The 24,462-nt window shown below is 41.5% G+C and overlaps 1 protein-coding gene across 1 annotated transcript in view; it reads left to right on the forward strand.

The window, feature by feature from the left end:
- The first annotated feature begins 10,586 nt into the window (after window positions 1-10,586).
- The window catches only part of ripor1 (RHO family interacting cell polarization regulator 1), a 59,999-nt gene continuing 46,123 nt past the window's right edge, over window positions 10,587-24,462 (forward strand). The window contains exon 1 of the mRNA XM_085778219.1: window positions 10,587-10,872. The gene's annotated coding sequence lies outside the window, so the exon portion shown is untranslated. The remainder of the gene's footprint in view (window positions 10,873-24,462) is intronic.

Genomic DNA, 24,462 nt, shown 5'->3' on the forward strand with positions numbered 1-24,462 from the left:
AAAGTACGGTATATTCAGTATACAGTATATATATAGTATATATCCACCTTTTTCCGAACGTCAAAAACGTAGCCTGTTTTGCCGGTTTTGCTCTTCCGGTGGAATTTTATGTTTACGTTTCCATGGTTTCGGTAGTCGCGGTAAATGCATGGATTTCTTTTCTTCTTTTTTTCAATGAAAATCTGTAAAATGCATGGATCATCAAACCAGCTTTTAACAGTGGATATCACACAAATTGACATCCGTGTTAAAAGCCAGCGTTAATAGATCCATGCGTTAACCACAACTATGACAACGACTGAAAACCATGGAAACGTAAACGTAAAATTCCACCAAACCGGTAAACCGGAAGCCAGTTTTGACCATAGATGACGTTCGGAAACTTGTGGATAGAAAGAGAGAGATTTGGTCCCCCCCAATGTTGACTCCATGGTTACGTTATCTCAACCAAAGCAGTCAAGCTGCAGCAAACAAACGATGAGCATCATCAGTACCAGAGACTTCACATTGTTATTCACTGTATTACAGTGTAAAAAATACTAATCTAATTTACAAGCAGCTGCTGCTTCAGTCATTACATAAACTGAACAGCTCTAATTCAAACAGCAGCTCAGCAACGAGCCCTGATTTCATTCACCTCTGCTATCTGCAATCTGTCTGTCTGTCTGTCTGTCCGTCACTCTGTATGTGTCTCCGTCTGTCTGTCTCCATCTCTCATTTAGTGAGTGTGTCTCCTTTGGTCGATATTTAGCGAGGTGACAAATTGTGACGCCCACTTCTCTGTAAACATCCAATCACAGACCTTATGACTCCCAGATGACCCCTGACCCCTCTCCATATTTTGGGGAACTCTCTCTCCTCCTGTGTGTGTGTGTGTGTGTGTGTGTGTGTGCGCGTGCGTGCTTGCGTGTGAGCAAGCTTATGTGTGTGCCTGCGTTCAAGCGTATATGCGAACGTATGTGTGTGTGCGCGAGGCAGAGTGACAGTACTGAGAGATTACTCTGTCAATAAATGTTTTTATTTGCCGGGGGCAGATTGGACCTTTTCTTAGAGTTGAAAAGGTATTGTGAAGCTCTGTGTATTGAGGCAGAGCGCAGACAAACGCTATAATCAGATTGCTGTCTGGAGAACAATGTGCGGTCAAAATAAAGAGCAGAAATCACAGGGTAAAAACCCTCAGCACACAATCAATAGTGACATCTGAGACAGTGAGAGAAGCACAGAGATGAAGACCCTCTGCCAAATGTAAAAAGACTTCACAGTGGACTTTCTCTGAGCTCTACACTGACTGTGACAACTTCAGGACTTACAGAGCGAATGAGAAGGAGGCTGCTTCAGTCCTCGACATCTGTTTTATACAGGCCAGAAAGGATAGGAGATGATAAAGATATAATCTTCAGCTTGTGCTCTCCCTGTCGGCCTCTTCTCCGCTCTGTAAGGACATCATTCACACATTGACGTCACATGTTAAATAATCTAAAAGGTTGGGAACCACTGTCTTTTTCACCTTTAATGGACCCCAAGGTTGAAAAACACTGATCTAACATGAAGAATTGCCTCAACAAAAAAAAATTGGATGCTCATATAAACAACTGTCCAAGTGACACTTAAAATCTGGTTTATGGTTAGCATCTAGCTCATTAGTTGTTGATTGAATGACAGATCACTGACAGAAAGCAACGATGTTCAGTGAAACCTTTAAGTGCATCATGTTATTTTAAGCTTATCACTTGTGTGTGTCTTTAAATTAAGAAATTAACAGTGTGTGTTTACAGGAGCAGTGTGACACCCTCATGTGGGCTCAGTGGAGTATGTCTCAGTCGTTATGGTTTTTCCTATACTGTTATAAGAGAGAAACTGGATTTACCAGTTCCAGGCGTGACAGTGATTCTTCTCGAGCAACCCCTCTCAAGAAGCTCATCACTCTCTGGTCAATTTATGATGCTTGGACTGTAATTGCCTCTGAAAATGTTGCCACTTTTCATTATGACAGAGACCACGATGTCAGAGTGGTTCATTCAGCAACTTGACCTGACCCAAAGGACAAAGTCCATAACTGTAATAAAATAAGGCATTTCCCTGCAAACATTTGGGATAATGTGAGGAAACAACTAAAAGTGTCCATCTTTTTTATGGTTACCACACAAAGACAGTCTGACTTGTTTAATCTGAATTTGAACAAAACTATATTAAACCACTGGTGTTGAAACAAAGCTGCTCTGGCCAAACTTGTAACTAGAATTATCCATGTCCTAAGTTGATTAGACTTAAATTAAGCACCTTGAAGTATCCAAACAACTTTGATCTGTTCATGTTTCGTGGGTGTAACTTGTTATACAGTAAGATTTAAATATAAATTTAAAATCTGGTTTGTTTGTTTTTATTGCCATTGCCGTGTTCTCTGGTACTACCAGGATAAGCACATACAGCTTTTAGACCCTGGCCACTACTTAGCAGCCAGGTGCAACTGTTACTCAGTTACGGCGTGGGGACTTCTTGCAGAGTAAGGACAAAATATCAGGTCCTCTTGAAGAAATCCCTTTTAACCTTCGTCTTGTGTTAGCTTTCTACCATCTATGGTGTCCGGGTCAGTTTTGACCCGTGTTTTAAATCAGCTGTAAAATACACTAAAAACATTTTTTTTTCATCCAATCTGTTTTTCTTCTCTTGGTTACATTGTTAGGCTTCCTTATCCATGAAAATATTGGTTTTAATATTTTTGGTGTGAGCCCCTGGGCCTTTTTTGTCAGTATACCCAGCTTTCTGCTACCATCTATGGTGTTCGGGTCAGTTTTGACCCGAGTCTTAAATCAGCTGTAAAACACACTAAAACAATTATTTATCATCCCATTTGTTGGGTTACCTTGTTAGGCTTCCTTATCCATGAAAAGGTTGGTTTTACACTTATGGTTTCAGTTTTAACTCTCATTATCGTGATAATCGGGTCAAAATTGACCCTAACACCACAAATGTCATAATTTTAACCAGAGCATTTTAGAAATTTGTGAAAAAAAAATGTTTTATTTTGTTTGTAATTGAGGTTCCTGACAAAGTGAAAAAGTCTTGATGCTATAAACAAATTTATGTGGTACTTGTATGCATTTAAAACCTGCCAGTGACCCGAACACAAGAAGGAACACAGAATCTGTTCTGAAGGTGTCTGTCTGTGTGGGTTTTAGCATGACTCAAAACACAACTGAAATATTCAGTGGTGAACGCAGACCTGTTGTGCAGGCTATGCCACAAGTGAGTGTCTGGACATCAGTCTGCTGTCTTTCAAACTATGTCAATCCATCAGTCCATCAGTCAGATTCCACATTATATAGGCTGCTGCAGTCCAGCCAAAAAGACATGGGTAAAGTACATGGGTATTTGCAGTAAAAAGGATATATGGCTACACAATGTGCATATAAAATGCGAAGGGTAAGACAAAAACATTCATAAAACTTGACAAAGAACAAAAAAGAGGTACGAGAAACATAGGCAGGAATGCTGCTTCTTGTGACGGTCTTAGCCTTAGCCCGGTGTTGTTGACTGTAGATCCATGTCTCTTGCCCAGCGCTCCCTGTCTTATATAGAGGGTTTGTGGTTCCTTACTATATATTCAGATGAAGTATATGGTAATTAGTAACTCTACACATATTAATACTGTAGAGGGAAAGGACATCTTGACACCTCACCACACACACACATGCTCTCTCTCTGTCATACACACACACACATAGTGCACAGTGATTACACAGTCAACACATCTACCTTCATGTGAGCAGTAATTACAGAGAACCTGAGACAAAGGTGGCTCCTGTCCTGCGCTCGTCTCTTCTGTCCTGTCCGCTCATTATCAACAATGTGACATCATTATGACATCATCTGACAGACAGCAGATAGAACAACCCTTTCATTGCACACATGTACAGGCAGACACAACGTGACACAATGTGACATATATTCAGGGTGAAGCCCACACTGGACCACCAGTATACAGTAATTATAGGCAGGAAGCAGTTCTATCTATATCAGAACATTAATTACATACTGACCGAGTCCACACACATACAGAACATTAATTATATACAGTTAATGCAGAAATGGGACAAGGTGACATCTTAACTTCTGTGGTTGTGTGTGTGTGTGTTCTTGTGTAAATGTGTGTTAGTGTGTGTAGCCTCAAATCCTAAGAGCTGAAATATAAGATCCCTATACATGTACATGCAATATCAATCTATGTACATAAGAAATAAAAGCACACATGTTTTGTACATCCAGCCCTGATATGTACTGTATGTCCAGCCATATTTGCACTGTAGTCATGTGTTTTATGCACACTGTTGCCCATCAAGTTGGAATAATTTTTCTTCACCTTTTCTCATGAAATGATTGTGACAATGTTTCAAAGGAGGTTAAATCGAAAGCAACTGGACTTAGTTATTTGTCTAGGAAGACGTTTCACCTCTCATCCAAGAGGTTTCATCAGTTCATGTACGCAACTGACCAGGCTGGGACTGGTCCAACTATCTGGTGTGGAGACTCACTATTTAACCTCTTGTGTGGGCGTTCACAAGGGTTGAAATACTGTGACCTGGGCAAATGAGAATATTCACTGGCTTATTGTGACAATGATTTATTCTTGATAGATAAAGTGTATATCTTCTCAAGCCTTTATTGGTCAACGAATCTCTCCCAAACATACATGTATCACTGTGAAAATGAAACCACAATCACAATTTATAGGAATAAAAAGAGGAATCTGCCTGAAAACAATATTATTCCAACATCATGGGCCGTGTACATAATGTGTGTGTGTGTGTGTGTGTGTGTGTGTGTGTGTGTGTGTGTGTGTGTGTGTGTGTGTGTGTGTGTGTGCTGTTTCAGAGAACACACATGAATCAAATGTATATCTAATTCAAGATGGTCAAAACATTTCAACCAATATGATAAATCATTGTATAGAAATGTTAATATATATGTGCACATTTTTGTATTTGTTATAAACGGGAATGTTGTTATAAGAATTTGGCAACAATAAAAAAATATATAACATACTATTTACAGTCGTGTGCCATCAGTACAAACAGGCAAACAGTGTTCAAAGATCAATTACAACAACACCAATGTGCAAGCCACATCTTCTGGGTCTCAGAGAAGTGATCTGATCCATGTTTGTATTTACTGTTATTTTACTGCCCCCTTGTGGCACCAACCTGCTACTGACTGACTGACCTCTCTTTCAGGGCTCTTCCTGTCTGTCTGAAGCCAAAGATAAAATATGAGAGTCCTCAATTACCTACGTACACACGTATTTAACTGAGTACTGTGCACATATCAACAACTTGACTTCAGTGGGATAAGAGGTTGATCCATGTGCACACATGGGAAGTTGATTGTAATTTATTTTAGCAGTCAGTTTTTTCTTTTTTTCACCCTTTGTGTGCACATATACTTTGAGTATGGGACCAATGCACCATTTTATAAATGAGGCTTCAGATTTGATTTGTATGCACCATAAATACCACAATTTATTATTCAAAATCCTCATTAATAGGGAGGACCACTTCTCATGTAACGTTGATTAATGTGGTTTCCAGTACATAAACCCAATCATGTAGTACAAGGTAAGACTTGACCTAGTCTAAGTCGTGCCATAGCTGGAGACCATGTAGCTGATGTTGCCAGTGGTAACCTTGTTGATGGGGTGGGTTTCTCTGAGCATCATCTGCTGCCAGGGATGACAGGCTCTGCTGATGGTTCTCAGCAGTGTTCAGCTTTGGTGAAGTCTGCCAGTGGACTTTCTGTCTTGATTTTTTTTCTCAACTTATCTGCAGGCAGTCATGGGCAGGCTGTGTGATCTGCTCAACTCTCCTGGAGGTTGATGTGAAATAAAACTAAAGTTTTGCTATAACTTCAAGAAGTCTGGCATTGACCAGAGGACTCCAAAGCTGTCAAGCATAATCAAAAAGGAAAGAGTGGTAATAATTTAACTTCTGCATTTTTTTTTGTTCAGTTTGGTTCAGTTTTCTTGAAATAAATATCAAAATAAAGATTGCATGTAGACAGGGAATGTTACTCAAAGAAAGGCTGAAAAACACGGACAAAACAATAGAAAGAGAATTTGAGTGTGAAATAAGTAATGGCCATACACACTGGCTATAACTGATGACTGAGGGCAATGTGTGAAAACAATAACAGTTTCATTTGCTGGGGCCTGGTGCATGTTTCACTCATCTTCTCCTTTGTTTCTTTGTCTCCTTAGCGAGGAAAGTCATTTTCCATGGAACTTTTGAGTTGTTTTGAGTTTTACCCGTGTGAACTCTGTCAAACAACATAATGAATCAAGAGTATAGCCTGCATAAATGTGGATTACACATCATTAAATTATGGAAGACAAATTTACTATCATACATTCAGTCATTCATTCATTACAGACATAATAAAAAAAAAAAATCCAAACTAAAAATTAAGATGAAAGGTGCAAATAGTACAGTCTTGTGCATGAAAGTCTCAGTACAGGATACATGTCTTGTGCTGGTGGATAGAGCTCAGTGCACAGGATGAGTGCATTGTGGTCCTTGGCTGCCATCTTCTGGCAGGTCAAGATAAGTATACTGTCGACTGTGTTGATCATGTAGTAACTCAAAGGAAAGAACTGGTCCAAATTACAGTAAATCACATCAGGAGACTAAATTATTACCTCATATGCAAAGGTTTATGGAAGAATTCAAACAATTTTCAAACCATAAATCAGATCATTTTAATTCAAAGGTGGAGGGTGTATCAAGTCAAGCTGTGACTTGAGAAACACTCACTTCAGTTAGTTAACATGACACTTTTTATTTGGGTGTTGTTTAATGTATGTTGTTATGTTGTTGGAATTTTGCAGCTCTGTATGAAAAATATTAATCAATGTAGTTCACCTTCGTAAATTAATTTTTCTGTCAGCTCATTTGCAGAATAAGTAAAAAGCCTGATGGCTGTAGGATCTTCTACCATGGCTGTTTTTTGATCCATCAAGGTTATGAAGTGGATGACCTGAGTTGTTCACAATGGCCCATAACATCTTCAGTGGGCATCTCTCCACCACCTCCCCCAGTGTGTCCAACCTGGCTCCAATCATAGAGCAAACTTCCCTAACTTTGTAAAATACAACTCTATCCTCATTACTACTTCATGTAACATATAGCTATAGAAAAATGTGCATCTTTACACTGAGAGTTATATTTAAAATTGTGTAGCACAGTTGCAGTAATGTGCAAATTCATTCATTCATTCATTTTCTATACCGCTTATCCTGCAGGTCAGCTAACTTTGGGCGAGAGGCGGGGTACGCGCTGGACAGGTCGCCAGTGTCAGGATTCAAGTCGCAGGGCAAATTCAAGTCAATTCAATTCAATTCAATTCAATTCAACTCAATTCAATTCAATGTTTATTGTCATTAAAAGTACAATGTAGCTACAGCTTGCAATGAAATGCAACATCTTCCCCCAGCCCTCATCCCACTTTACAGCCAACCTGCTACTAGCTACACCTGCTCATTTTGTCTTAAATCACAGTTAATTAATAACTCAAGACTGCCCCTCGGCTACAATAAATGATAATAAATAAATATGAGAATAATTCCCTTGTACAATTATCCTATGTGTAATAAATAAATAAATAAATCAAGTAAGTGAAATAAATAACTGTTGTAGTGCAAACATCTTCATACAAATACAACTCTCACATACAGCCACTAAGTGCTGCTGTTCAAAATAGGCCCCACAGTAAAAACTATTTGCTGGGTTCAGAGTTCTTGCACATTCTGTGTTTTGTAGTTCTATGGTGCTGTAAAGCTTAAAAACGTGCAATGTGAAAGATTTGCCAGAATTTAAAGTTTAAAATTTTGAAAAAAACGAATAAACACTATTTATAGCATGTGAAAGAGTTACAATGATTATGTCATGACCAAGACCTCCATCGTTCTAATGAAAGGAGCATGCTAACCAGCTAGCCCAACCTGTTCTGTGTTGTAGTACCACTCTGTGACACTGGATTCTTTGGGAGTCAATGTAGTCTGCCCCCAGGCTGGCAGTACCACAGTCTATGGGCAGTACATATAGCTACCTCCCTCCTATAAGCCCTAAGCCCTGAACCCTCACAGATTTAAGTGAATCCAGCTGGTAAGTGATTGAGTGTGAGAAGCTCCAAGGGCTTGAAATGGCACAAATAGGGTTAGGACAGCACTTTACTTGGTTACTTTGACGTCACAAAATACTGAGAATGATTGTAGGTTTGGGACTTTTCATTTCATATATCATATTGAATGAGTATTTTTTGAAATGGTTTATGATGAAAGTTGGTTTCTCTGATTTCATTATGCCAGGCTGAACATCTGGTCATTAGGGTGCTCTCAATGGTCTTTTGAATATTCCACACTAGGACAGGGATCATGGCTGAGGACATCACTTGGAGGCCCTTATATTATTTCTCTTTACTGTGTTAAGGCTCATAAGGTGTTATGCATCATTGCCTGTTTTTAGGGCTGTTCACAGGATTACTGGGGAGGTTTGCAAGATGCAAGTCCAAGGTCATCCGAGTCCCATCACTTCGGAGGAAGTTGGCCAAGTATGTGCACAGCTGGCATGAGGCCTTTAATAAAGCTGTGAGAGTGGTAGATGGATGTCACATGAGAATCAAACTCTCAATACAAGTTGGACAATTAACAGTATCACTCCACTTAACTGCAAGGTAAGGTAAACTGAGGTAAAACATTAAGGTATCTGTGTCTCTGTGAGATTTCTAGTCATTTTGGAGGTTCAGTAGGCCTACACAACACTTTCTTGGACTCAATGAACTAACTAGGCCCTATATTTTATTAGTCAAAGGTCAAGAGGATCAGCCATTATTATTAAGTCTTCATTAAATAATTTTGATTTCACTTAAAGGGAAACTAGGCAGGAATTTTCCCTATGCTACATTTTTACGTTAATTAAAAACCTCCCGAGTAGGTTGTGATAGTTAACTACATGACTTGTGACTTGTTACTAGTGAGAATGGAGGCTCTCTGCCTTCAGACATGACTGAAAACCAACCTTGCAACATGTAGCCTATTGTTGTAGTAGGGGAGAGTGGGGTCAAGTGTAACACTTTTGACTATTTTCTAAATTTCTCTGGGAATGATTCAACTAGATAAATCATTTTTTGCTATGTTGTAGTTACACAAGTCTACTACTGTCTCATAAATTTTTTCAGCCCCATATATTACACAAAGAGTACAATGTTGATTTATTTCAAGTCAAATGTTACTGTTGAGCCGCAGGGTGGGGTCAAGTGTAACACCATGGAGGGTCATGTGTAACACACTACAAAACAACCACAAATAAGAAAATAACTAAAGTTTTATTACATAAAGTATTAATTTAAAACATTTTCTTATCTTAAGTAATCATATTAGCTCATGTAAATTTGATAATATAACGGTGTAATGAATTCTAGCTAGTGAGTTCGAAAGCTAGCCATGAATTCTAGCTGACGTTAGCAGTGAAGCCCACTGTTGTTGTCCCTCAGGTAGCCTAAACCTCTGCTAGCTATTCCATAGAGTAGTATGTAGGCTACTAAAACACTGAGTAGGTTTGCTTCATTAAAAACAAGTAAAAACTGCATTGTGACGCAAATTGTCATTGCTGAAAACAGGGTTGTCAAGGTGTTACACTTGACCCCACCCTTGTCAGCTAGCATAAACCCCAATGTGCTAGCCAGTAGAAGGCAATGAATCAGATGGCACTCATTTAGGCTGTTAGCGAAGACATCATCAAAATGATATAACTTGAGGTTCATTGCCTGAAGAACTCAGGACACCAGTTAAAAATTACAGCGATTTTGAAAAATTACTTTCATACCCCAAAAACAGTGTTTTCCTGATAAAACCTGATGGGGATCAGAGAATGGGCTGATTTCTTCCAGGTAGGCAGAGGACCATAGTGAGCATGTGCAGAGTGAATATCATGACTCTAGCTTGTTTATGACTGGGTGAAAGTGAGGTGTTACCCTCCGTTACACTTGACCCCACTCTCCCCTACCTGGCCACCGCCCCGGTGTCCCAGCTGTTGTCTCTGCGGCACCACGACACAAACACGCTCTGTAACCAGCAATCTTTTGTTTATGACAGTTAAGACTACACAACATAGGCTAAATGTTGTAACATCATGTTATCCACCTCTTCATGTATTGATTTTTCGCTGGCTTCATTGTAAACAAATGCACATGGCCAGATGGAGGGTTAGCGGAAAAGCGACCGGACTTGCATAGTTCCTCTTTAAATGGTTCATACATAGGGTATTTTATATTTGGGGTGTAGCCTAACCTGAACAGCTAGGCTGCTTTGCACATGTGACCAGCTAATAGTTGGAAATTAAATTAACAGCTTTAAATCACATAAGAAAATAGACCCACCTCATCATAGCACTGGATTTTGGACTTAACAAATCACATTAAACCACTTGCCGAATGGTAAAGTGTGGTGTTTGCCGGATGTGAGCAGACTACCACAGTAAAACACCTCCGCCTGCTGTGTGCACGAGCGGTGTTTGACTTTGAAAGAGCCGACCGGAAGTGTTGACATAGCGGCGGCGCCATTGACGACGCTGGTGGTGGTGAAGTGAGCGATGCACTGCTGCTGGCTGCATGGAGGAGAGCTGCTCTCTGAACCAGCACACTGGACCTTATTTTATATTTTTTGTCAGCGGACAGGAGCCTGTTAACTGGGGCTTAATGGACTGAGAGAAGAGCCGGAGCGGGAGTCGTCTGCCCGTTTGTTCCTCTCCGGGTTTCTCATTTTGGATAAAGGAAGATTTGAGTGAGCTGTCTCGGGGAGACGAGCCAGGACACCGCAGCAAACATGTATGTTGAATGTTCCCTCCAATTGGTGTTTGTCTGTTTGTTTGTTTGCTTTATGCTTGTCGAAGTAGCGGGAGCTCTTGTCTCCGTTTGAGGGTCTGGCTGAGACATTAGTCTGGTGTGTCCGCCGTCCTCTGTGTCTCTGAACTAACTGCTGCAGTCTCAGACTCGTCCAGCTCTCACCTGCACGGTGAGACCGACCCGTGCCAAACGCTCTTTGCAAATCTCTTAATTCTGCAGAACTTCCCGGCTGAGCTCCAGCCTCAGCCAAGCGGCTTCAGTGGCACAGCACCCCCGATGCTGTTGTTGTTTTGCTCGTTGGCTGACGGAGGAGCAGAGCAGAGCAGAAACCCCCGCATAGTCTAGTCTCTATCTACACCGTTATCACGCTGTAATGGACCTTAAGTTTTCGACGGGTTTCACTTGAATGTGTCACTTCATGAATGTGTCGGTGCCTGTATGAGGGAGGTGAGGTAGAGGACATGATGAATTCAGCTGGGCCCAGTTTCCCCCTTTCAGTTTTATTCTGAGGGTGATGAAGTAGTGTCCTAAGAAGAGCAGCATTTAATTAGAGACTCTGACTCAACAAATCCCCACTGGTGAATAACATGAGGTGACTAATTTAATCTCTAATTGAAATGTGAAATGGTCAAATCTCCTCGTTCCAGCTGCTCAGACATAAACATTGGTCTGTAGCTACATCTCTTAGGCTTTCGTATCCCATGATAGATTTGTTTTATTTCTACTTTTTCAGACTTAATCTCAAATCTCTATGCAGCAAGGTGCTATATAACCAGCACCTGCTGTTTTGTGATGAAGGTAAAATGTGTCTCAACATTGTTGTGCATGACAAGAATTGTGGTGCTACAGAGACCCCCCCCCAAAAATACAAATCTTGTAAAGGAACATGCCCAATATCCAACAAAAATAGTGAAAAGGAACTGCAAATGACCATTCACAAGTGAAACTGTATTTGCGCACCGTCCAGCCCTAGAAGTGAATCATTTATTAATTATCTGGGAATGAAACAGACTCATTTGCAGCCCTTTTGCATCCCCCATCCCCAGTGGTATGACAACTGACAGGCTGTCTGTCTCCAGATGGAGTGACAACATTCCTGGCATAACTTTGAAACACACATACTGTAGTAGCTCTCTGCCTGCACACACACACACAGTCCCAAAGGAGGAAGGTCATGCAACCCAAATGTTGGTGTAATAGGTGACAGAATCAAACTCGGTCAGGCTGACTATGGGAATGCAGCTTGGAAACGACAAGCTCCCTCTGTGTGCCACTCTCCCAGAGCCAAGTGAACAGTGCAGCCATTGTGCCATGCCAGGTCTCACTGTTAGAAGACCTAATTCAGCTAATGATCAGGCCTGAGCTAACAAGTGGGTGAAACAGATACAGAGCAGAGGGCAGACACTGTGCTCACTCATTTGATTCTCATGTCATTCAACATTTATTGTGTTCAATGTACAAAGCAAGATGCGCCGTTGTCCTTGAACACATTTTACTTCCGGCTGATGTTGGTTGCGGTGCAATAAAAACTGGTTAAATCTGGAAACTGCTCTTCAAGGAAGACGAGCTGACAGGCATGTTTGCCATGCCTTTCCTCCGCTTACAGTGAAGGCACATTTCAGTCATAGCCGTGTTTCCACTGCAGGAGTTCCTGGTAAAGGGAGGGGGTAGGAACTTCTACAGGAACCGTCCTCTCACTCGGCCCTCTCAGTGGCCGTGTCTCCACTGTAGGACCCCGCGGCGACGTCATGAGTTTCGAGCCGCGTTTCTGGTTTGTGTGTTTGTGCACATTTTTTTTTACTTTTCAGGCATTGTTTTGCGGCGTGATGGATCCCCAGTGTGTCGAGATGCGCTGATATTTTCATTTCGAGTACCTACCTTGGAGTAGGTACTCCGTTGGCCCCCGTAAAAGTTCCTGTAAATGGCCCTGTGGGGGAGGTTCCTGCAGTGGAAACACGCACCAATGGGGCCGGCCCCGTAAAATTACCCCGAAGTTCCTGCAATGGAAACGCGCCTATACTGGCTCATGCCCACAGTTCCTGAAGCTCAGACAAGTCACTGCAAATTACAGCTTCATGTTGTTTTGGCCCAACGACTGAGTGAAAATGAAAAATAAGGATGGCAGGCATGCAGTCTCATGACTCATTTTCTAAAAACTCCTTCGGTTTCTACTGTAATGCATTAGGACTGCATGCAAACAAACAAAAACATTTTTCACAGATCTTGGAATTTCTGTAAATGATTTTTTTGAATTTAATTCTCTTCAAATCATCTTCAACCAAACAGATGTTCCTTTCACATCTGGAAAATATGATTTGTAGTCCAGGGTGTCTCTGAAGCACAAACAAAAACAGGGCCATTGGCATTTTTTCAGAAGATTCCTCTTCTGAAACAGTCTGGATGAGAGAAGACTGCAGAGCAAAAGAGATCAGTCACAAGCTGCAGGTTGCTTTGGGAAATAGTAAAACTGTCAGTGTTTCCCCCGCGGCCACACTGATGAGTTTGTCTGGTTTGTTTGGTTCATTGATGCTTGTGTCGAAGCTGCCGGTCTAGTGGACAACTGATTGCAACACACAGGATGATGCCAGTGTGCTTTTCCTTAATGTGGCGTTTCTATGTTGATGTTCTGTGTTTGTGTTGTTAGTTGTCTTTGATTATTTTTCTGCACGTACATGTGTTGGTGGGCAGTGAACTTGCTCTGAGGCAGTTTTTTTTTCCAGTGTCCTGGGTGTCTCAACCAAAGTCCTTTGTAGTTAATGACTTCCTGTGCTGGAGCAGACTTCCTCCAAAAACTGGACAAACAGCCAATTAACACACACGGACTCAAAAACATGGACATGCACACACACACTACATGCTCGCGCACACGCCTGCCAGCACTGACCATTAAATTCAGAAGGAGAGTGAATGTTTTCGACTCCTCAGACAGACGGTGGTGTGAAGCAGCAAGACTCTGCTGTATTTTGTTGAGGTTCAGTTCTTCAAAAATAAAAGTTGTATTTTCTGGCCTGGGACATGTTTGGACTCTTGGTGGTGGGTCTTGGAGCAGTCATGGTTCATTTAGGTTTCGGAAAAGATCCTGATATAATTAAAGCTCAAGGCCTTCGTTGTCGGAACAGTCTGTGGTCAAGGTTGATGAACGGATGCTAAACAATTAAAAAAATAAATGTGAGCAGTTGATCCACACAGAAATGAAGGACAATCTGACTCTCCTTTCTAACAGTTGTGTTCGGCTCATCCGCCCCACCTTGCTCTTAGCACTGATGTAACTAGCTGATCTGAATGGCAACATCAGTGAAAGTCTCTGCTGTAGCAGAACTAGTGTATGTAACAGCAGGTAGTGAGTCATTGTTTAGATTAAAGGAGCAACATTAAAGGAGACATATGATGCCCCCTTTCCACAAATCAAAATAGTTCCCGGGTGTGTAAAAGACATGTCTGTGACATGCTTTGGTCAAAATCCCCCAAGGATCAAACATCACAGCTCTTTTCATCCTCTCAAAACAGCCCTGTTCAGAACGGCTGGTTCCAGTGCCTGTCCCTTTAAATGCAAATGAACCACAGCTTGCCCTGCCCTACCCTTTCTACTGGTACCAGGTAGAGGTGGTATTATGCAATATCGAAACCTAGTTACGTCAATGGAAGACAACTAAGGGAGCAGCTCGTAAAACCACGTGGATTTCAACCTAGGGAACCTGTGTACATTAGATATTTTTTTGTCAATTCTCACATTTTGGGGGCCGGAAGGCAAGACAAACACCCAACTATATGTATCAAAAAGTGATATTTCCATAATATGTCCCCTTTAACTGTGGCAGGACAGAGCAGAAATATACTGTACCTCCAGAGTCTGGAGATGAGACACTATCACTGATCAGCATATTGACCAGTGTCAGTTTTAGACAGTTGTTGACTCAACTGATCATTGTGGATAATGTCGTTTTAGAGCTGTTGAACTTTATTACATTATATGTTTTGTTTTAGCCTGTGTTCATTTCTATCGGTGATGTGGACAAATCACCTGGACAGCAACAGTCCTCATAGTAGTTTTGTATTGGCGCACCAGTTTCAATTATTGACATTATTTTCTAGCAGCACAGAGGCCGAATGAGGTGAGATTAAGTCTGATTCATAAGCATTTCAGAAGGAGCTCTAAAGATTTTCCCAGGAAACTGTCAAACTGAAATGACGGAGAGAAGAATTTAGATCGATATTAGAGCTTTTAGTCAGTGGTCAACAACACTGGGTTTAGATGATTATAGTTTTGGGAGCAGTCATCAGTCATGAACACATGGGTGGAGCCCTAAAACAGCCAGACTGAAGCTGGATCACTGTTATTATCAAACCTCACAGCTCTACCTGGCATGACCTCTGACTCAGCCGAGTGTGTGTCCACGCAGCGTGGAGTCCTGCACACTCTGACTCCTGACTCACTCTAATAACAGAGCTGCTGCAGTAATCGTATATTGCACTGACTAGAACAGCTATTTAGCCCCTTGCTGACCTCCAGTCTGTGCCCTTATGGAGGGAGCTTTAATCGCTGGTCAGTCGGTCGCTGTTATTTTCAGCACTGGTCCTGGCCAAATGGCTTTTTGCATTAACTACAGGTTTACATCACACGATCTCTGCTTTTATGTCTTTCCCTGCTCAATCTCACGAAGCTCAAGCTCAAAATGCCCCAAACTGCAAAAGATGGAGGAGATGTAGCAAAGTGTGAGTGAAGACACACACTCTTAAAGGGATAGTTCAACATTTTGGCAAATTGGCCCATTGCCATAATCCCTATAGTCAAAGCAGTAGGTTTGTTACCTTTAATTGTGTCGGTGCAAGCTTTTTTTTAGAACGGCGGAGCAGAGCCACAAGCTGTTCAGAGCTACGCTACAGAGGCTAATGTGATTTCTTGGTTTCCCTCATCAAACTCATCAAATACACATTCCAACAACTCCAAACGCTCTGGTGGACAAGAGTGGTGGTGAGACAGAGTTGTTTTCGAGGTAAATTCATGCAAAACCACTGATGTGCGTTCCCGTCGGGGGCAGTTTTTCAGCAAGCAGTCTCTGAATTTGCCTCTAAAACAACTCCATCTTATAACATTCCATTATTATTTCATAGCGCAGGGCTTGACGCTAAGCTTTTTTCCAAGTAGCACTGTGCTACCATGCTGAAAAATTTACTAGCACACAACATTTTTTAGTAGCACAATAAAAATTTTGCAGTTTTGGTGAAAATATCATTTTCAAACAAATAAAGTAGATTTAGCCTATAATCCCAACCCTGTAGACTAATTTTTAATGTTTTAACTGGCTCTTTGCCTTAACAAAAATCAGGAAAGACAAACAATGCAAATATGTGTGAGAAAATAGAATATTTATTACAACCAATATTAGTTTTTAGTTTTGCGCTGTATGTGTGTGCATGTGGCCCGGGGGTGGGGGTATTGATGAGCAGTGAACCTATATTTCCCTCAGTATAAAAAGCTGAACATTACATACAGGGCTCTACACTAAGATTTTTTAGGAGCACAATGAAAAATGTTGTAGCAGGCTGTTTAAGCCTTAAATAATGCTGAGGGTCCAACATGACCCATTTTTACATTTGAGAACAGTAAAAACACCAAACATTTTTCCTCAACAACCTGTCACACAAGCAGCTCCATGTTGCCCCTGTGTGATGTTCACGGACAGGTCAGACAGGGAGCTTTGAGGTTGAAATTTATATGAATGTTGCACTGTGAGACTGTGACCACATGTCAGCTGTTCTCACCGCGACAAGCGTTTTTTTTTTTTTTTGATAGCTCCGCAGTAGCCTCGGAGGCCACGTACCACCTAAGGGCTTCCTTCACCTTTCAAACGGAAACGGTAGGAGAGACACAGCCTGAGACCGTGTACCGGAGGAAGAAGCAGGTCGAACGTGCACGGAAAAAAAGCGCGTCGCACCTGCTACGGTGTCGCCTTGGCGTGCATGACGCGCGTCTACCTTGAAAGTAATGTGCGGAAAAGACGTTACATCTGAACAGCCCCGTACACAAACTTTAATCAATGCGGCGGCCAAAATCACCAAACAGGCAGGGGGGGGGGGGGGGGGGGGGTACTGCTCACGTTAAACAGCATGCAAAGCGGTGCATGCAGTTTCTGTCCGAGTCGCACTGATGCGACTGAATGCAATATTTTATTCGCACAGGATATTATCAACTCGCAAATGCGAGCAAAACTGTCGCACTGTCGAGCCCTGTAGCGTGGTGAATGTGCAGGTCACAACTTGTCCACCAGAGTGTTTTGGAGTTGTTGGATTGTGTATTTAATGAGTTTGATGAGGGAAACCAAGAAATCCCATTAGCCTCCGTGTAGCTCTGAGCAGCTCGCGGCTCTGCTCCACCGTTCTAAAAATAGCTTGCACCGACAATTAAAGATAACAAACCTACTTCTAAAACTATAGGGATTATGGCAATGGGCTGATTTGCCAAAATGTTGAACTATCCCTTTAAGTTTGCTTACATTACATTCTAAACATTCCGAGTGAGTGATCACTGTGTAAACGAGGGAAAAGTTGCATCGTAAAAATAGTTGTAATCATTTTTCTAAAATAAGATTTGTGCAGACCTCTAAATCTGACCCTGTCGCCCCCAGTAGACCAGTAAATCTAGGTGAAATACTGATCCCCTTCATAAAAAGGGATTTATTACTGCACTGTTGTGTTACACTGTATTAATCTTAGCTGGGGTTCTTAATGGCTAACTGAGTGTATCATGATGATTGTCCCCCTCTCTCTTTGTCTCTGTCCTCCTCTCCACCTCTGGTGGTGTCTGCAGATGGTCCAGGTAAAAGAGATTATAAGAGGATTACCCATTAGGCCTTTTGCTTGTAAGACCAAAGCCATGGCAACAGATAGCGAGAGGAAAGATATTGAGCATATACGTACGTGCATCCGTGTGTGTGAGCACTGAAACAAGGAGATTAGTGGGGCACATGAATATGTTATGATTAGGTGAACTATATAACTGCAGTGATAATACAGCTGCAGTCATGTTGCCTTTTTGTCAGTGATTGTGATGTAATCAGTAAATATAAATATGTATGTGTTCTGGCTGATGTTCGTTGACCTAGATCATGCAGTAGTGTAGGCCTACTACTGTACTATCCACGACCATGTTTTGAGTCAGGGTCCACAATGGGTTTGCAGTGGTTTAGGCCCATACAGTAGAGGAGCCTGTCTGTCTTAAAGGTTCATAAATACTAAACAGAGATGTTTAGTAGTAGTTATCTCTGGAAAGCTCTGAAGTTGCTCATGTATGTGGATGTTTTCACAATAAGGCCAAAAACACTGAGGAGCGACGTTGCTCTGGCTCACATTATAAACACGGTGAAGGAACTTGACATTTCACACTGAGGTTTTCATGTGAGCCATTACTTTCTCTTCTGACTCTAATCCATAACAACTGACTGAATGTATCCAACTTATTAATAATAAATTTGTTGAAATATTCCTCTAAATCACTGACAATGAGATGTGGTAACATAATGACATTTGGGTTTATATTGCCCGTGAGTTTGATAAGAGCTGTTCGACTTCACTATAACAGACCATTTAGAGACACAGCTCACAGTTTTGTAGTTCTATCCATAAGAGGATTATTATAGCCTGTATAGTGTTCTCGTTATAACCCACAATGCATCATGAAAAGTGCACAATCAATAGTAACTAACCATATAACATCATGCTTTGCACACTGAAAGAAAGTAAGGCGGAAGGAGTGAAAGAGTGAGTGATTTCAGACACAACCTTAGTCTTATGAATCCTCAGTGGTGGTCTAAGATGTACTAATATTATGTGAACATAATATGGCACACAAAACAATGATCAATAAGTCTATAGAATTGCTCTTCTGAAAGTTGGATAGGAGGAAACTGTCACATCTGGGGCATTAGCAGCCTCAGTGAAAGAGATGACTTCAATCCTCCAGTCTATTTTAGCTAGAGTATTAATGTACGGGTTATTTTCAGGATGGTTATGTGTCACTCTGAACCATATTAGACTAGCTACAAACTAGTAATTAGCCTGCTGCACTCCAGTGACAGTTAAGCTGCTTATTGGCCAGCTGGAGATTAACCAGAAAGTCCCCACTTCACAGGGGTCCACACATACACACATGCACACACACGCGCGCACACACACGCGCACGCACACACACACAGCCAGTCATGCGGTGCTTAGTGAAGTAGGAACAGTCTGTCAGCTCATTACCAACCTCATTCTACTTCACCAGAATGAAACATGATTAAAATGATTTAGTTCAGGATCGTGCAGGTCTCGGTCCTACTGGACTAAATCCAAGCGGGGCCACTGAGACCACAGAGACTGGCAGAAAAACACATGAGGATGGAGTTACTGGAAAACACAACTAAGGAGGAGCTAACCTTTGACAATTTTAAGTATGCTCGTTAAAATAAAACCAACGCTTCCTGCTGCTACTTCACAATAAAAGCCTTTAAGGAAAGAAAACTTTGCTGACAGGTTTGGAGATATGAAATGATTTGTTATAGCTGGACAGAAGAACATGTTTGTGCTGAGCTGTGACTGTGGCACCATCTATAAAGGAATAACATGCCTGTGTGGCTGCTTACAGGAAAATTACACCTGCACAGTCATCACAGAGCAGTCAGGTTTTTTGGAAGAAAAGAAAGAAATACATTGAGAATGATAGCTTGGCATGTTTATTGGTTAACTATCTCAGGTGACTCTCCAAATCCAGTCAAGTAACAGGACAGAACCTCTAAAGAAGCCTTAGGTTATGTTGTAACTGTGGGTGATGAGCCTGACATGGTGACATCTTCTTTTAAATAAGGTAAATACACATCCCAGAGCCAAACAGTGGATTTGGTGAACTGTTCCTGTTACAAAGTGAGAGTGATTCTCTGGACGAGAGGTGACACACCTCCTGGTTGTGGTTGCTGTGCTCTAATCCTGTAGGAGGAAGGGTTTAGAAACTGGTCAGGTGACAGTGAATGAAATGCACGAGATACATGTGAGTAGGGATGTCACGATTGGTATGATTATTGTCAGAGAAATAATCGCGGTATTACGATTATTATGCATCAATACATTTCACAACACTATGAATGTGTAAAATCAAATGTAGTCGAAATATAATTACATTAGTAATCTCTCAATATATTAATCCCCCGGGGGAAGTGTTTGAAATATTTAAGTCATTAATTAATTGTCATCTATACCAAATGTTTAACCAAAAGTTAATTTTAATCATTTTTCTAAATTACAAATGACACACTAACATTTTAATTCCTACCAATTCAGCGCTATGTTAGATAAATGGACCAGTATAGTGCATTTTCCTTTACTTTGGTGCACATCTGTTGATACGGTTCCAACATAATCTTTTTCGTCACTGTGTTTAGGAATCTTTACAATCAATTAATTGTGGTGTTTAATACCGCGATTGATTGTGAAAACAAGTAATCGTACATGTGATGACTCCTGGTCAGACTTTCTGAATTTGTATTCTGATGTGTAGATTTGCACAGCTGCAAACTGGAATCAGCTGTGGAGAAAGGAGCAGGTGCAGGCTGGTGATCTGAACACAATTTCAAGTTATTTTACTTTACCCCTTGATTTTTCCTCACTCAACATGACAAGCTGTTACAGAGGAACATGCCCTCTGTAAATTGTAACTGCGTAGTAGGCCGGAGTCTCAAGCAGCGTCGTCCTAACCTCCAGGCAGACACTAGTTTGAGTTTATTTCTGTACAATATAAAAATCTTGCAGAGGCTTGAATGTCCCAGCAGATAGTAAATCCATTATGGTGAAATACTGCTGTAGCTACAGTACATTCTTGTCCAAGCGGAGAGCTTCATCCTGTGGTATCACACTGGTGAGTACAGACAGTTTTGAGGCCTCCCTCTGCTGGTGCATTCAAGGTCAATCCACTTCCTGAAACTCCAGCTGTTTTGAGGAAAACAACCAAAGGCACATTATAATGAGACTAATTAAGTGGCATCATTTTTAGTGCCTTGGACTTTTTAACCTTGGTAACATCATGTTTTTATAATACATGATGTTATGAATATATGATGAATGAAAATGAGTGTTTCAACAACAGTGAACCAATGACACAGCCTCACCCACCTGCTCCACCTGAAGGTGGGCGGGGCTCAGGGCCTTATCCAGATGATTCAGGAAGTAAAGGTAGATGAGCTTCAGACTCAGACCTCTAGTAGATCATTTTTACTTTCGCGCGACTTTGTATTACAACTCAGTCTACAGACATGTCTACTTTCTTGAAGTAAACAAACCCCTCGGTGTATGTTTGAATAGCCTGATGTTGTCTTTGGGAAAGAAATTGCGGTTTTGTGGGGTGTAAACAGCCTAAACAGCCTAGGATCTGTCAGCTCCCATTATACCCTGCTGTGGAGATGCGGGCACAGACAGAACTACTGCATAACAGGAGACATTAAAAGGAAAATCTTCAGATTCATCAGACCTAAAATATTAGGAGACTACAGCCCCAGGTTGAATTTGCCTGGAATTGTCCTTCAAGTTATTTCTACTAAAAAAAAGCTACATAGTAACCTAAGAATGCCAACATCTGTCACTGACTGACTGACGACTGAAGTTACACTAGCCGAAGCTGGATGATGCCTCCAGGGCATCCCCTGAGGGAGGTGTTCCTGGCACTTCCAGCTGGGAGGAGGCCACAGGGCAGACCAAGGACTAGGTGGAGAGATTATATCTCCAGCCGGGGCTGGAAACGCCTCAGGATCCCACAGCCAGAGCTGGCCAATGTAGCCAGGGAGAGGGAAGTCTGGGATCACTGGTGGATCTACTGCCCCTGTGACGGATAAACGGTAGAAGGTGAATGGATGGTATTAATGTGGTAACAGACAGTGCTCTCGACTTAGTGTCTTTCCTCTTAAAGGGACATTGTGTAACTTCTCCTGTTATCTATTCACGAAAATCGAAAAAGTATGTTTTTCATTAACCAGTAATCCCCCCCATCAACAAACTGAAGTGTTCCTTTCAGCTCTGAATTAGCCGTTCATATCGTTCATATCTCCATGGAGCGGGTAAGCTCGGTGCTGGTGCCATGTGGTGTCTCCATGTTTTTACGTTTGTGGCAGCGTGACGGTAGGAAACCACGGAAACTCAGCGGAGACACCGGAGCTGTCGGCTCAGGTCGAGGTGGCGTCTGTGAAAAGTCACCGCGGTAACGCAGTGAGGAGGAATGGAGCGTTACACTGATGCTGCATTCACCTGCAGTCGGGCAGACGGCCGTCGGTAACAAACCAGATGTCATTTTAGTCACAGAAGTCCAGAGAAAGACGGTAAAACGCGGGTCAGGTAAACAATACCACATCGCCATGACAACATATTGTCACGTGTATGGTTTTGCCTCGTGCTGACGGACCACTTGTTTACATAGAGGATATTGTTTATGCTGTTACGTGCAGCGGCTGTCGTCCGTCTGCCCAATTTCACGTGAATGCAGCATGAAAAATACAATTTAGTTGCTTGCGATATACAACCGCAACGCTAGATGGGAGTAATTCCTACACAATGTACCTTTAACATCAGCTGACTTTACTCATTTAGCTCAAATACACACCCTGTGACAGTTCTGGTTATTTTGCGCACAAACTGCAGATCCTCTTTATGGAAGAAAGTCTTCAGTACTGCCCAATCAATGGCCTGGATCTGACGGTTAACATGGAGTCTTACTAGGCTGTGTTTCACCATTTCATTTTGTGACAGTCAGACCATCCAAAGCTCGACCTCTGAACATATTCCATTAGTTTTTGTGCTGATGTTGCACTTAATTTCTAGGGGTGGGGGGTTATCTTTAAAACACTGACATAAGAAGAAAGCAGCAGTTTTTCATTGTGCTTTTGACAGTTCACAGATGTATGAAAACAGACCTGCAAAAACAATACAGTAAACATTTTCTTGACTTTACAATTTGAAACTAAAGGATTTTGATACCAGCATCAACATTATATACTGTGGCTGGTAAGAGAAAAAAAAAACTGAGAGAGTGAGAGAGAGGAAGATGCAGAGGGGAGGATTTCATAAAGAAAAAAAATCCCGAAAATGTCCAAGTGAGGAGTCATGGAGGCTGGCACAGCATGAGACTGAGATGAAACACAGACACACTGTCCATACCACAGCAGAGCCTTCCTGGCCTCACGTGTGGCCCACATTCTTTCAGCTGTGTGAACAGGGAGCAGTGAAGGGCGGCCTACTCTACTGACGTCTGACGACACAATGAGATTAGTCCAAACACAATTTATTGTTGTATTATTTCAAATGAGTTTAATCTTATTAGCTGGGTATTTATTCACTCAACCCCCCTCCCTCCTTGCATCTCTCTCTTTCTCTTTCTCTTTTTCTCACTTATTGGCTAAATACAACAACATAGGCTACTTGTTTGTGGAGACATGTTTTACAGCAGGTGTGGACAGGGGGTCTTGGAGCTGAACATGTTATTTGATCACTGTAGATGCATGATACTACCTGTCTGACCAGAGTCTGAGAACCCGAATCCTGCAAAGAGGGGGAAAGAGCGAGTCTGCCTCTGTTTGACGGTTTCAATCCACCTAGCAGAACCTCTAAAGCTCACTTCTGTGCAAAACCACACTGTAAAAGGGACAATTCACCTTTTTTCAGGAGCTACTGTGAAAAGCCATTTGTTTGCAAGGACCACCAGAGATTCCAGGAAGTCACTCATCTAATTTTAGTCAAAAAGGTCAAGTGACTTGAGAATAGTGGCAAAGCCAGTCTATCTGGAGTCCGTATGACCTGTTTTTCATTGTAGGGTTAAAAATACCCACTCTCTAGAGAATGTTAACAGAGCTTCACTATGACCTGCTTCATATAAATCAGAAGATCTTACTACCTACCTGTACAAGCACTGATGACTCTATTATTACCGTTATTATCATTATTATAACGTGCAATTTCTTGCTGGTAAAAAGCTACAAATTAGGATGTGACATCTGATTGTGAATCATCATCAGTGACTGTCTTCCATCCTATTTATATACTTTACTTTTTACTTGTTAACTTTTACTGCTTTAATCATTTAAACAATTGTTGGCTCATGAAGAAGAGTATGGTATTGGATATGATGACTTGTGTGTACTGATGTTATAATGTGTCTGGAGTGTGATAGTGTGATATAGTCTTGTCTATAGTTTATAGCAGTTCCAACAGTGATGCATCAAGGTCTGAACTAAGCAAGTTAACATGGATGTAAATACAAAGTTGTGAGTGTTTCTTTGAATTCTGAAACATTGAGGCATAAAGATCAACTGAGCAGGAAAAGAACAAGAAAAGGAGGCAGAGGAAAATGAGATGGTTGACAAGCATACCTGGTCAGCCAGGATATTAGAAATATGATGGGAATAAAAAGAATGTGGCTTCATTTCAGCACCGTGTGTGTGTGTGTGTGTGAGTGTGTGCGCGGATGATGATGCAGAAAATGTTTTTTGAGGGAGTGTAGACGCGTAACTGTAAATCTTTTAGAGCTGTTGGTGTGAGTTGACACGCTCAATGTGTTGGTGT

Source organism: Trachurus japonicus, chromosome 6 (assembly GCF_045865225.1).
Source record: "Trachurus japonicus isolate A0001 chromosome 6, Traja_1.0".
Classification (NCBI taxonomy): domain Eukaryota; kingdom Metazoa; phylum Chordata; class Actinopteri; order Carangiformes; family Carangidae; genus Trachurus; species Trachurus japonicus.